This window comes from Moschus berezovskii, chromosome Y, assembly GCF_049115385.1.
Source record: "Moschus berezovskii isolate FMDL1 chromosome Y, NW_MosBer_1.0, whole genome shotgun sequence".
Classification (NCBI taxonomy): domain Eukaryota; kingdom Metazoa; phylum Chordata; class Mammalia; order Artiodactyla; family Moschidae; genus Moschus; species Moschus berezovskii.
In genome coordinates, this window is record NC_142489.1 from 60426321 (window position 1) to 60440522 (window position 14202).

Consider the following 14202-nt stretch of genomic DNA (forward strand, 5'->3'; position numbering starts at 1 on the left):
ATTTCACTTGTGGTTTGATTTTGATTTCTTACCATTTGTCTGTCTTCCTTTGTTCCTTCTGTCTAGATTTTATTATGTGATCTTGGTTCTCTGACTGGTAGTTGGGCCTGATCACCTAGGGCTTCAGTGCTGTATCATAGACCACCAGAGAATTCCTGGCTCCAACGAATATTAATTGGTGAGATTCTCTGTGAAGGCCTCCTTCTAAAATGAAGAAGCATTCCACCAAAAAGCCTATACTATCCAAAGCTGCTGCCTCACACCACACAAAATGCAAGACAGAAACACAAGCCAAATCATCCCCAGATGGACAGTCTAAAGTCCACTAAACCCATGCACACCAGCAAAAGACCACTCTGACACGGTTCTACCATGAGAGAGCGAAGCATCACCTGTTGCTAGAAAAATGTAGTTGCTAGTCTCTCCTCCTCCAAAGACACACAAACCACTGGACCAAACTTATACACTCACGATACAGACTGGAAGCAAGTACTACCATACTGCAAACCCGGGCAGAAAAGACTAGTTACACAGTAAGCTAAGCAAATCTGAACACAGTGAAGCATTTTGCAGGCAAAGAAACAAGGTAAAACCACATAAGACATAATTAAAGAGGAAATAGAAATTGTCGCAGAAAAATAATTGAGAGTAACGATAGTAAAGATGATCAAACCTCTCTGAAAATAAATGGAGATCATGCAAGAAACATTTCAAAAGGGCATAGAACAACTAAATAACAACAAGAAATGGATGATAGCACAATAACTGCCATACGTGTACTGTAGGCTTCTCCATGCCTTTGTACAGCATAGCCAGAACGACATTGGAAAACAATTATCTTCCAAGTTTTAAATGAAGTGATAAAAGAAACCAAACTTTAAATAACAAGCAGACCTGACAATTCAATTGATACTGAGGTAGATTTCACCCAGAACCAGAAGAATGCAGTTTCTTCGCAAGGTCAAATGAAATATTTCTGAATAAATCACAAACTGGATCACTAATCAGGACTTGATAAATTTAAGATAATCAAAAATGTTTCAGGCCTTATCATTTTTTTTTTTTACCACAGTGTTATGATTTACATGTCATTCACGGGTGGGGGAGAAAAAAACAAACAAACAAGAAAAAAATAAAAGCATAAATAACAAAGAAAAAACTGAAAAGCATGAATATATTGAGGCTCATGTACACACCTCTTCATGGTCAAGAAATCAATGAAAAATTCAGAGAGAAAAAAATAGTGTGTGTGTGTGTATGTGTGTGTGTGTATCAGTTCAGCTCAGTCCATCAGTCTTGTAGGACTCATTACGACCTCATGAATCAGAGCACCTCAGGCCTCCCTGACCATCACCAACTCACAGAGTTCACTCAAACTCACATACATAGATTCTGTGATGCCATCCAGCCATCTATTTCGCTGCCTTCCCCTTCTCCTTCTGTCCCCAATCTCCAGCATCAGAGTCTTTTTCAGTGAGTCAACTATTCGCATGAGGTGGCCAAAGTATTGGAGTTTCAGCTTTAGCATCAGTCCTTCCAATGAACACCCAGGACTGATCTCCTTTAGAATGAACTGGTTGGATCGCCATGCATCCAAGGGATTCTCAAGAGTCTTCTCCAAAACCACAATTCAATAACATCAATTCTTCGGCAATCAGCTTTCTTCCCAGTCCAACTCTCACATCTGTACATAACCACTGGAAAAACCGTAGGCTGACAAGACGGGCCTTTGTCGGCAAAGTAATGTCTCTGCTTTTTCTTATGCTATCTAGGTTGGTCATAGCTTTCCTTCCAAGGAGTAAGCGTCTTTTAATTTCATGGCTGAAATCAGCATTTGCAGTGATTTTGGAGCCCAAAATCATAAAGTCTGACACTGTTCCCAATCTATTTCCCATGAAATATATACTCATAAAAACTAATGACAATGAATTTGTGATTGCATAAAACCCAATAAACAGGATAAAACACTATCTAAACTTACAACTAAAGCAATTAGAGAAAGAAGAATAAACACAAAATTCAAAATTGGCTTTGGGAAAAAAAGAAAACATAGAACAGGAAAAAAAAGATGAAATAGTAGCAAAGATCAATACTACTAAAAGGGGGCTCTTGGAGAGAATAAAGAAAATACATAAAGCTTGAGCCAGATTCATCAACAAAAGAGGGAGACCACACAAATCAATAAGTTATACATAAGAAAGGAGACATTATAACCAACAGCACAGAAATATCAAAGGATCATGATAGATTACAATAAAGAACTTTAAACCAATAAAATGTAGAATATGGAAGCCACAGACTACTTCTTAGGATCTCAACTAAGAGGAAACAGAAAATAGGAACACAACATTACAACCCCTAATATTGAAACTGCTATGAAAAATCTGTCAGCTAACAACATTCAAAGACCAGATGATGTCACAGATGTTTTATGAACCATTAAGTTAAATGTTAACATATGGGTTTCTTAAACTTTTCCAAAATACTACAACGGTAGGAAAACCCACAAACTCATCCTACGAGTACAGTATCACCTAATAGCAAAGACAAAGTTAACACAGAAAAGGAAAATTATAGACCAGTATCATATAGATAAACATAGAAGCAAACATCCTCAATAAAATATTCCAAAGAAGAATCCAACAACACATTAAAAGTATCGAACTGCTTTATTATGTGAGGTTTTCCCCAGAAAAGCAGACATTCTCCAGTAGCTGGATATCAAACCATGAGATACAGCATAACAAATTTCAGGATTAAAACCAAATGATGACCTCAGTTCAGTTCAGTTCAGTCTCTCAGTCTGTCTGACTCTTTGCAACCCCATGAATCACAGCACCCCAGGCCTCCCTGTCTATCACCAACTCCCGGAGTTCACTCAAACTCATGTCCATCCAGTCGGTGATGCCATTCTGCCATCTCATCCTCTGTCGTCCCCTTCTCCTACTACCCCAATCTCTCCCAGCATCAAAGTCATTCCCTTTGCATGAGGTGGCCAAATATCGGAGTTTCAGCTTTACCATCAGTCCTTCCAATAAACACCAGGACTGATCTCCTTTAGAATAGACTGGTTGGATCACCTTGTAGTCCAAGGGACTCTCAAGAGTTTTCTCCTACATCACGTTTCAAAAGCATCAATTCTTTGGCGATCAGCTTTCTTCAGAGTCCAACTCTCATATCTGTACATGACCACTGGAAAAACCATAGCCTTGATTAGATGGACCTTTGTTGGCAAAGTAATGTCTCTACTCTTTTAATATGCTATCTAGGTTGGTGGTAACTTTTCTGCAAAGGAGTAAGCGTCTTTTAATTTCGTGGCTGCAACCAGCATCTCCAGTGATTCTGGAACCCTCAAAAAACTCACACTGTTTCCACTGTTTCCCCATCAATTTGCCATGAAGTGATGGTACCAGATGCCATGATCTTAGTTTTCTGAATGTTTAGCTTTAAGGAAAAAATTTTCACTCTCCTCTGACACATTCTTCCAGAGGTTTTTTAGTTACTCTTTATTTTCTGCCATGAGGGTGGTTTCATCTGCATATCTGAGGTTATTGATATTTCTCCCAGCAATCTTGATTCCCGCTTCTGGTTCTACATCCCAGCATTCTTCATGATGTACTCTGCATATAAGTTAAATAAGCAGGGTGACAATATACTGTCTTAATGTACTCCCTTTCCTATTTGGAACCAGACTGTTGTTCCATGTCCAGTTCTAACGGTTTCTTCCTTACCTGCATATAGGTTTCTCAAGAGGCAAGTCAGGTGGTCTGGTATTCCCATCTCTTTCAGAATTTCCCACAATTTATTGTGATCCACACAGTCAGACTTTGACATAGTCAATGAAGCAGAAATAGATATTTTTCTGGAACTCTCTTGCTTTCTCCATGATGCAGCAGATTTTGGCAATTTGATCTCTGGTTCCTCTGACTTTTCTAAAACCAGCTTGACCATCTGGCATTTCACGGTTCACATATTGCTGAAGCCTGGCTTGGAGAATTTTGAGCATGATTTTACTAGCATGTGAGATGAGTGCAATTGTGCGGTAGTTAAAGCATTCCTTGGTATTGCCTTTCTTTGGGATTGGAATGAAAACTGATCTTTTCCAGTCCTGTGGCCACTGCTGAGTTTTCCAAATTTGCTGGCATATTGAGTGCAGCACTTTCACAACATCATCTATCAGGATTTGAAACAGCTCAATTGGAATTCCATCACCTCAACTAGCTTTGTTCATAGTGATGCTTTCTAAGGCCAACTTGAATACACATTCCAGGAAATCTGGCTCTAGGTAATTGATCACACCTTCGTGATTAACTTGGTCGTGAAGATATTTTTGTACAGTTCTTCCGTGTATTTTTGCCACCTCTTTTTAATGATCACCTCAATAGATGCCAAAACAACAACAACAACAACAACTTTGATAAAATTCAACAAACATGTGTGATAAACAATCTTTCCAGAAACTGAGCACAGCAAAAATTACCTCAACATAGTAAAGGCATACAAATCCAAACAATAAGGTATCATTTCACACTATTCTGTGTGGTGATCATCATAAAAATCGACAGTAGGGTCCTTCCTTGGTGGTCCAATGGCTAAGGCACCATGATTCCAAATCAGGGGTTCCATATTTGATCCCTGGTCATGGAACTAGACTCCATATGCAGCATTTAAGGCCTGGTGTAACCAACTAATGAAGGAAATATGTGTGTGTGTATGTGCATATATATATATATATATATATATATTATAAATATATATAAATTTTAAAATACAGTACAAATATAATTAAAATATATAAATAAAATAAAATATAAAAAATAAAATTTAAATTATATACATATGTATAATATATATATAATACAATTTTAAAATACAATACAAATATAACTAAAATATATAAATAAAATAAAATATATAAAATATAATTTAAATTATATACATATTTATAATATAAATATAACATTTAAATATTTATAATATGAATTAATAACTATTATATATATATAGACACACACACATAAACATGAAAACAATGAATGAAGGAGATGATGTTAAGGAAAGGGAGCACTCTACATTGTTTTTCAGTTCAGTTCCGTTCAGTCATGTCAGACTCTTTTGTCTATCACCAGCTCCCACTTAGATAGAGCAGAATATGAATGTTCCTTAGAAAATTAATAAAAATACCACATGCCCAAAATCCCACTCTTTGACATGTATACAGAAGAAGCCACCATTGGAAAAAAAAATAAGCGTGTGTATCCCAGTATCCACTGCAATACTATTTACATTAAACAAGTTATGTAACAATCTAGGTGTCCATCTACTGAAGAATGGATAAAGAAGTTATGTTTCATCCACAGGATGGAGCATTTCTCATTCAGAAAAAGGAAAAACTTGCATTATTTCTAGAGATATGGATGTATTTGGAGCCTATTATATAGAGTCAAGTAATTCAGAAAAAGAAAGTCCAACATTGTAAATTAATGCATATATATGGAATTTAGAAACCTGTCTCTGAAGAATCTCTCTGAAGCATGGAAAAGTAAATGCAGAGGTAGAGAACTGACTTAGACAGAGTAGTGTAAGTAGAGAGTGGGACAGTTTGAGCCAGATGCCCTGACATATGTACAATACCAAGTATGAAGTAGTTAGCTGGTGAGAAGCTCCTCCTCAGGGCTCTGAGGTGCCCTAGTTGAGTGGATTGTCAGGTAGCAGAGTAGGTTCAAGAGCAGATGGGAGGGCTGCTCAAAAGGGAGGCTCTTGTATATATATACTGATAGCCGATTTACACTGTGGTACAGCAGAAAGTAAGAAACATTGTAAAGTTATGGTTCTCCAATTTCAAATTGTTTCTTAAATTGAAAAATGAAAGTCAGTGATTTGCCAACTTGGGCAAGTGACAAGAAATGCATCACAGTGTACATGTCAAGTAAAATATGTACCGGTGCGTTTCTCAAGTAAAATCTGCACCAAGGACTGCTTTAGTATGTATAGACAAACCATAAAGCAAAAACTTCAAATTCAGAGCTAAAAGAGCCAGAATAAATTCAGACTCTAGATTTAAGTATTCCTCATTTCATTTGACTGCCATTTTTTTCTTTTATGTTTTTGATATTTTTAAACTTTATTTATTTTAATTGGAGGCTAATTATATTATTGTATTGGTATCGCCGTACATTGACAGGAATCTGCCCCGGGTGCACAAGTGTTCCCCATCTTGAACCTCCTCCCACCTCCCTTCCCATGCCATCCCTCTGGTTCATCCCAGTACACCAGCTCCGAGTATCCTACATCATGCATCGAACGTGGACTGGCGATTTGTTTCACATATGATCATATACATGTTTCAGTGCCATTCTCCCAAATCATCCCACCCTCACCCTCTTCCACAGAGGTGCTGGGTTGGATGCACATCTCTGGTCTGAGCCACTCAGGTTCAGGTCCTTGCATACTCCACAAAGGCATAGACTTGGTTGAGCCTGCGTTTTGTGCCCTTCCCCCGTCTGAACAACTCAGGTGACCAGGTGTTTGGCCAGTGCGATCGCTGTGACTTATCACCTCCGTGGTCCCTGCTGCAGGGTGTTCTGGGCATACAAGCAGTGCACCTTCTCAGGAGTATGTAGACCAACCAGAAACACAAGAAGTCCTGGCCAGCAGGACTGCCTGCAGTTTGGTATCCGATGCCTTTCTGGGGCCGCAATTGCCCCTTCTGGCTCGGGCTGCCCTCCCCTGCCTATCTCTGTGGGGGATGGGCCTCTGCAGCCGGATATTTCTGCTCAGTCCTTTGTTCTGTGAGCGGGTCTGTCGGAGTCTTAGCTTAGAGCTTTTCACCGTTTTGCAGGGTAGATATCCCACAGTTTGCTTTTCTATCTTCAGTTAGATCTTTCAGATTGCCCTGAGGACCTGAGGACCAGAGGCCGGGTCATCAATGCAGCCTACACCTCCCTGCCCAACCCCCACTTGCTAATGGCAGATGTGGGCATCTGTGCTGCTTCTCCACTGGGAGTTACCATTGGGCGAGTAATCTGTGGGTTTTGATTATTTCTTTCTTTTTCCTCCTGGTTATGTTGCCCTCAGAGGTTCCAAGGTTCATCACAGACTCACAAGTGAGAGTGTTTCCTGGTGTTCAGAAACTTCTCTCTTTTTTTATGCCTCCCTTCCCGAGACTGTGCTTTGCCTCTACTTCTTTTGTCTCTCTTTTTATCTTTTATGTTTTTTCCCACCTCTTTGGAAGACAATCAGCTGCTTTTCTGGGTGCCTGATGTCCTCTGCTAGCATTCAGAAGTTGTTTTGTGGAATTTACTCACTGTTCCAATGTTCTTTTGATGAATTCTTGGGAAAAAGTGGTTTCAGCATCCTACTGACTATGCCAAAGCCTTTGACTGTGTCGATCACAATAAACTGTTGAACATTCTGAAAGAGATGGGAATACCAGACCACCTGACCTGCCTCTTGAGAAACCTGTATGCAGATCAGGAAGAAACAGTCAGAACTGGACGTGGAACAACAGACTGGTTCCAAATAAGAAAAGGTGTACGTCAAGGTTGTATATTGTCACCTTGCTTATTTAACCAATATGCAGAGCACATCATGAGGAACGCTGGGCTGGAAGAAGCACAAGCTGGAATCAAGACTGCTGGGAGAAATAAAAATAACCTCAGATATGCAGATGACACTACCCTTATTGCAGAAAGTGAAGAAGAACTCAAAAGCCTCTTGATGAAAGTGAAAGAGGAGAGTGAAAAGTTTGGCTTGAAGTTCAACATTCAGAAAACAAAGATTATGGCATTTGGTCCCATCACTTCATGGAAAATAGATGGAAAAAGAGTGGAAACAGTGTCAGACTTTATTTTTTCGGGCTCCAAAATCACTGCAGATGCTGATTGCAGCCATGAAATTAAAAGACGCTTGCTGCTTGGAAGGAAAATTATGACCAACCTAGATAGTATATTAAAAATCAGAGATATTACTTTGCCAACCAAGGTCCGTCTAGTCAAGGCAATGGTTTTTCCCGTGGTCATGTATGGATGTGAGAGTTGAACTGTGAAGGCTGATCGCCGAAGAATCGATGCTTATGAACTGTGGTGTTGGAGAAGACTCTTGACAATCCCTTATACTGAAAGGAGATCCAACCAGTCCATTCTAAAGGAGATCAATCCTGGATGTTCATTGGAGGGACTGATGCTAAAGCTGAGACTGCAATACTTTGGCCACCTCATGCGACGAGTTGACTCACTGGAAAAAACTGATGCTGTGAGAGTTTGGGGGCGGGAGGAGAAGGGGACGACGGAGAGTGAGATGGCTGGATGGCATCACCGACTCTGTGGACATGAGTTTGTGTGTACTCCGGGAGTTGGTGATGGACAGAGAGGCCTGGCATGCTGTGATTCATGGGGTCGCGGAGAGTCGGACATGACTGAGCGACTGATCTGATCTGATCTGAACTGAGCATCCTATTCCTCTGCCATCTTCTTCCCTCCCTCCATTTTTTTTTTTCTAAAAGTAAAGAAGGATTATCAGTTGATGTCAACAATTTATAGAAACATGAATTCCTTCATATTTTAGTACAAAACAGTAAGCCTCTGATATTCAGGACTATGCTAAGTAGGAAATTATAAATGTACTTTGAAAGTGGAGGTGCAGTACAAGGATCACATATTTCAAAATCCTGGAATTTGTGCTACTGACTGGGAAAACTTAACAGCCAAAAGACTGAGAATTGTGTTTTCTTCAGCCAGACTTTAATCCTGAGGGGGAATCAGGATGGGGAACACATTTAAACCCATGGCTTATTCATATCAATGAATGTCAAAAACCAATACAATACTTTAATTATCCTCCAAATTAAAAAAAAAATTAAATTAAAAAAAAGGTTGTATAATAATATTGAATGTCATTTATGTCAAAAAAAGTTTTGATTAAAGGATTTATTTGTCTAATATTAGTATAGCCATTAGGGTTCCTTTATTATTTATAGCTTGGATGAAATTTTACTTTCACACTAATCATTTTATTTATTTTTATTTATTATTACTAATTACTAATTAGGCGGTGACAGAAGCAAGGTCTCGTGCTGTAAAGAGCAATATTGCATAGGAACCTGGAATGTTAGGTCCGTGAATCAAGGCAAATTGGAAGTGGTCAAACAAGAGATGGCAAGAGTGAACATAGACATTCTAGGAATCAGTGAATGGAAATGGACTGGAATGGGTGAATTTAACTCGGATGACCATTATATCTACTACTGTGGGCAGGAATCACTTAGAAGAAATGAAGTAGCCATCATAATCAACAAAGGAGTCCAAAATGCACTACTTGGATGCCATCTTAAAAATGACAGAATGATTTCTGTTCATTTCCAAGGCAAACCATTCAATATTAGAGTAATCCAGGCCTATGCCCCAACCAGTAACGCTGAAGAAGCCTAAGTTGAGCGGTTCTATGAAGACCTACAAGACCTTTTAGAACTAACATCCAAAAAAGATGTCCTTTTCTTTATAGGGGACTGGAATGCAAAATAGGAAGTCAAGAAACACCTGCAGTAACAGACAAATTTGGCCTTGGAGAACAGAATGAAGCAGGGCAAAGGCTAATAGAGTTTTGTCAAGAGAATGCACTGGTCATAGCAAACACCCTCTTCCAACAACACAAGAGAAGGCTCTACACATGGACATCACCAGATGGTCAACACCGAAATCAGATTGATTATATTCTGTGCAACCAAAGATGGAGAAGCTCTATTCAGTTAGCAAAAACAAGACCAGGAGCTGACTGTGGCTCAGATCATGAACTCCTTATTGCCAAATTCAGACTTAAATTGAAGGAAGTAGGGAAAACCACTGGACCATTCAGATATGACCTAAATCAAATCCCTTATAATTATACAGTGGAAGTGAGAAATAGATTTAAGGGACAAGATCTGATAGATAGTGTGCCTGATGAACTCTGGATGGAGGCTTGTGACATTGCACAGGAGACAGGGCCCAAGACCATCCCCATGGAAAAGAAATGCAAAAAAGCGAAATGGCTGTCTGAGGAGGCCTTACAAATAGCTGTGAAAAGAAGAGAAGCGAAAAGCAAAGGAGAAAAGGAAAAATATAAGCATCTGAATGCAGACTTCCAAAGAATAGCAAGGAGAGACAAGAAAGCCTTCCTCAGTAATCAATGCAAACAGAGGAAAACAACAGAATAGGAAAAACAAGAGATCACTTCAAGAAAATTAGAGATTCTAAGGCAACATTTCATGCAAAGATGGGCTCGATAAAGGACAGAAATGGTATGGGCCTAACAGAAGCAGAAGATATTAAGAAGAGGTGGCAAGAATACACAGAAGAACTGTACAAAAAAGATCTTCACAACCAAGAAAGTCACGATAACATGTTCACTGATGTAGAGCCAGACATCTTGGAATGTGAAGTCAAGTGGGCCTTAGAAAGCATCACTACGATCAAAACTAGTGGAGGTGATGGAATTCCAGTTGAGCTATTTCAAATCTTGAAAGATGATGCTGTGAAAGTGCTGCACTCAATATGACAGCAAATTTGGAAAACTCAGCAGTGGCCACAGGACTGGAAAAGATCAGTCTTCATTCCAATCCCAAAGAAAGGCAATGGCAAAGAATGCTCAAACTACCACACAATTGCACTCATCTCACACGCTAGTAAAATCATGCTCAAAATTCTCCAAGCCAGGCTTCAGCAATATGTGAACCGTGAAATGCCAGATGTTCAAGCAGGTTTTGGAAAAGGCAGAAACACCAGAGATCAAATTGCCAACATCCGCTGGATCATGGAGAAAGCAAGAGAGTTCCAGAAAAACATCTATTTCTGCTTCATAGACTATGCCAAGCCTTTGACTGTGTGGATCACAATAAACTGTGGAAAAGTCTCAAAGAGAGGGGCATACCAGACCACCTGACCTGTCTCTTGAGAAACCTGTATGCAGGTCAGGAAGTAACAGTCAGAACTGGACATGGAACAACAGACTGTTTCCAAATAGGAAAAGGAGTACGTCAATGCTGTATATTGTCACCTTTCTTATTTAACTTATATGCAGAGTACATCATGAGGAACGCTGGGCTGGAAGAAGCACAAGCTGGAATCAAGACTGCTGGGAGAAATAAAAATAACCTCAGATATGCAGATGACACTACCCTTAAGGCAGAAAGTGAAGAGGAACTCAAAAGCCTCTTGATGAAAGTGAAAGAGGAGAGTGAAAAGGTTGGCTTGAAGCTCAACGTTCAGAAAACAAAGATCATGGCACCTGGTCCCATCACTTCATGGGAAATAGATGGAAAAAGAGTGGAAACAGTGTCAGACTTTATTTTTTCGGGCTCCAAAATCACTGCAGATGCTGATTGTATCCATGAAATTAAGACGTTTACTCCTTGGAAGGAAATTTATGACCAAACTTGATAGTATATTAAAAAGCAGAGACATCACTTTGCCAACAAAATTCTGTCTATTCAAGGCTATGGTTTTTCCCATGATCATGTATGGATGAGAGAGTTGGACTGTGAAGAAAGCTGATCGCCAAAGAATTGATGTTTTTGAACTGTGGTGTTGGAGAAGACTCTTGAGAGTCCCCTGGACTACAAGGAGATCCAACCAGTCCATTCTTAAAGATATCAATCTTGGGTGTTCTCATGCGACGAGTTGACTCACTGGAAAAAACTCTGATGCTAGGAAAGGTTAGGGGCGGGAGGAGAAGAGGACGACAGAGAATGAGGTAGCTGGATGTCATCACCGACTCTGTGTTCATGAGTTTGAGTGAACTCCGGGTATTGGTGATGGACAGGGAGTCCTGGCGTGCTGTGATTCATGCGGTCGTGGAGAGTCGGACACGACTGAGCGACTGAACTGAGCTGAACTGAATTACTTTATAATATTATACTGGTTTTGCAGTACATTGACATGAATCCGCCCCCGGTGTTCATGTGTTCCCCTTCTTGAACCCCTCTTCCACATCCTTCCTTCCCTTATACTCCCTCGGATCATCCCCGTGCACCAGCCGAAAACGTCCTGCATCATGCTTAGAATCTGGTCTCGTGATTTGCTTCACATGTGATAATATACGTGTTTCAATGCCATTCTCCCAAATCATCCCTCTCCCACAGAATCCAGAAGAATGTTCTATACACCTGTGTCTCTTTTGCTGTGTCATATAAAGGCCTATCATTGTCAGCTTTCAAAATTGCACTTATATGCATTAGTATACTGTATTGGTGTTTTTTTTTCCCCCCTGGCTTACTTCACTCTGTATAAGAGGCTCCAGTTTCATCCACCTCATTAGAGCTGATTCAAATGTATTATTTTTAATGGCTGAGTAATACTCCATTGTGTATATGTCCCAAATCTTTCTTATCCATTCATCTTCAGATGGACATCTAGGTTGCTTCCATGTTCTGGCTATTAGAAACAGTGCTGCAATGAACATTGGAGTACATATGTCTCTTTCAATTCTGGTTTTTCAGTGTGTATGCCCAGGAGTGGGATTGCTGGGTCATATGGCAGTTCTATTTCCAGTTTTTTAAGGAATCAACATACTGTTTTCCATAGTGGCTGTACTAGTTTGCATTCCCCCCAACAATGTAAGAAGGTTCCCTTTTCTCCAAACCCTTTCCAGCATTAATTGCTTGTAGACTTTTGGATAGCAGCCATTCTGACTGGAGTGAAATACTACCTCACTGTGATTATGATTTACGCTTCTCTGACTATGAGGGATGTTGAGCATTTTTTTCATGTGATTGTTAGACATCTGTATGTCTTCTTGGATAAATGTCTGTTTAGTTCTTTGGCCCATTTTTTGATTGGGTCGTTTATTTTTCTGGAATTTAACTGCAGGAGCTGCTTGTATCTTTTGGAGATTAATTCTTTGTCAGTTGTTTCAGTGGCTATTATTTTCTTCCTTTCTGAAGTCTGCCTTTTCATCTTGTTAATAGTTTCCTGTGCTGTGCAGAAGCTTTTAATTTTCATTAGGTCCCAATTGTTTATTTTGCTTTTACTTACAATATTCTGGGAGGTGGATCATGGAGGATCCTGTTGTGAATTATTTCGGAGAGGGTTTTGCCTATGTTCTCCTCTAGGAGTTTCATGGTTTCTGGTCTTATATTTAGATCTTTAATCTATTTTGAGTTTATTTTCATTTATGGTGATAGGGAGTGTTCTAGACTCATTCTTTTATCAGTTTTCCCAGCACCACTTGTTAAAGAGACTGTCTTTTCTCCATTTTATATTCCTTCCTCCTTTGTCAAAGATAAGGTGTCCATAGGTGCGTGGATTTATTTCTGGGCTTTCTATTTTGTTCCATTGATCTGCATTTCTTCCTTTATGCCAGTACCATACTCTCTTGATGACTGTGGCTTTGTAGTAGAGCCTGAAGTCCAGCAGGTTGATTCCCTCAGTTCCATGCTATTTCAAGATTGCTTTGGCTCTTCGAGGATTTTTTTGTATTTCCATACAAACTGTGAGATTGTTTGTTCTAGTTCTGTGAAAAATACCTTTGATAGCTTGATAGGAATTGCATTGAAAATGTAAATTACTTTAGTTAGTATACACATTTGCACAATATTTCTTCTTCTAATCGTTGATCACGGTATATTTCTCCATCTATTAGTGTACTATTTGATTTCTTTCACCAGTGTCTTACAGTTTTCTATATATAAGTCTTCTGTTTCTTTAGGTAGATATATCCCTAAATATTGTATTCTTTTCATTGCAACAGCTTATGGAATAGTTTCTTTACTTCTCTTTCTATTATCTCATTATTAGTGTATAGGAATGCAAGGGATTTCTATGTGTTGATTATATATCCTATAACTTCACTGTATTCTTTGATTAGCCCTAGTAGTTTTCTGGTAGAGTCTGTAGGGTTTTCTCTGTAGAGGATCATGCCATCGGCAAACAGTGAGGGATTTACCTCTTCTTTTCCAGTTTGGATTCCTTATCGATGCTTTTGAACTGTGGTGTTGGAGAAGAATCTTGAGAGTCCCTTATACTGCAAGGAGATCCAACCAGTCCATTCTAAAGGAGATCAATCCTGGATGTTCATTGGAGGGACTGATGCTAAAGCTGAAACTCCAATATTTTGGCCACCTCATGCGACGAGTTGACTCACTGGAAAAGACTCTGATGCTAGGAAAGGTTGGGGGTGGGAGGAGAAGGGGACGACGGAAAATGAGATGGCTGGATGGCATCACCGACT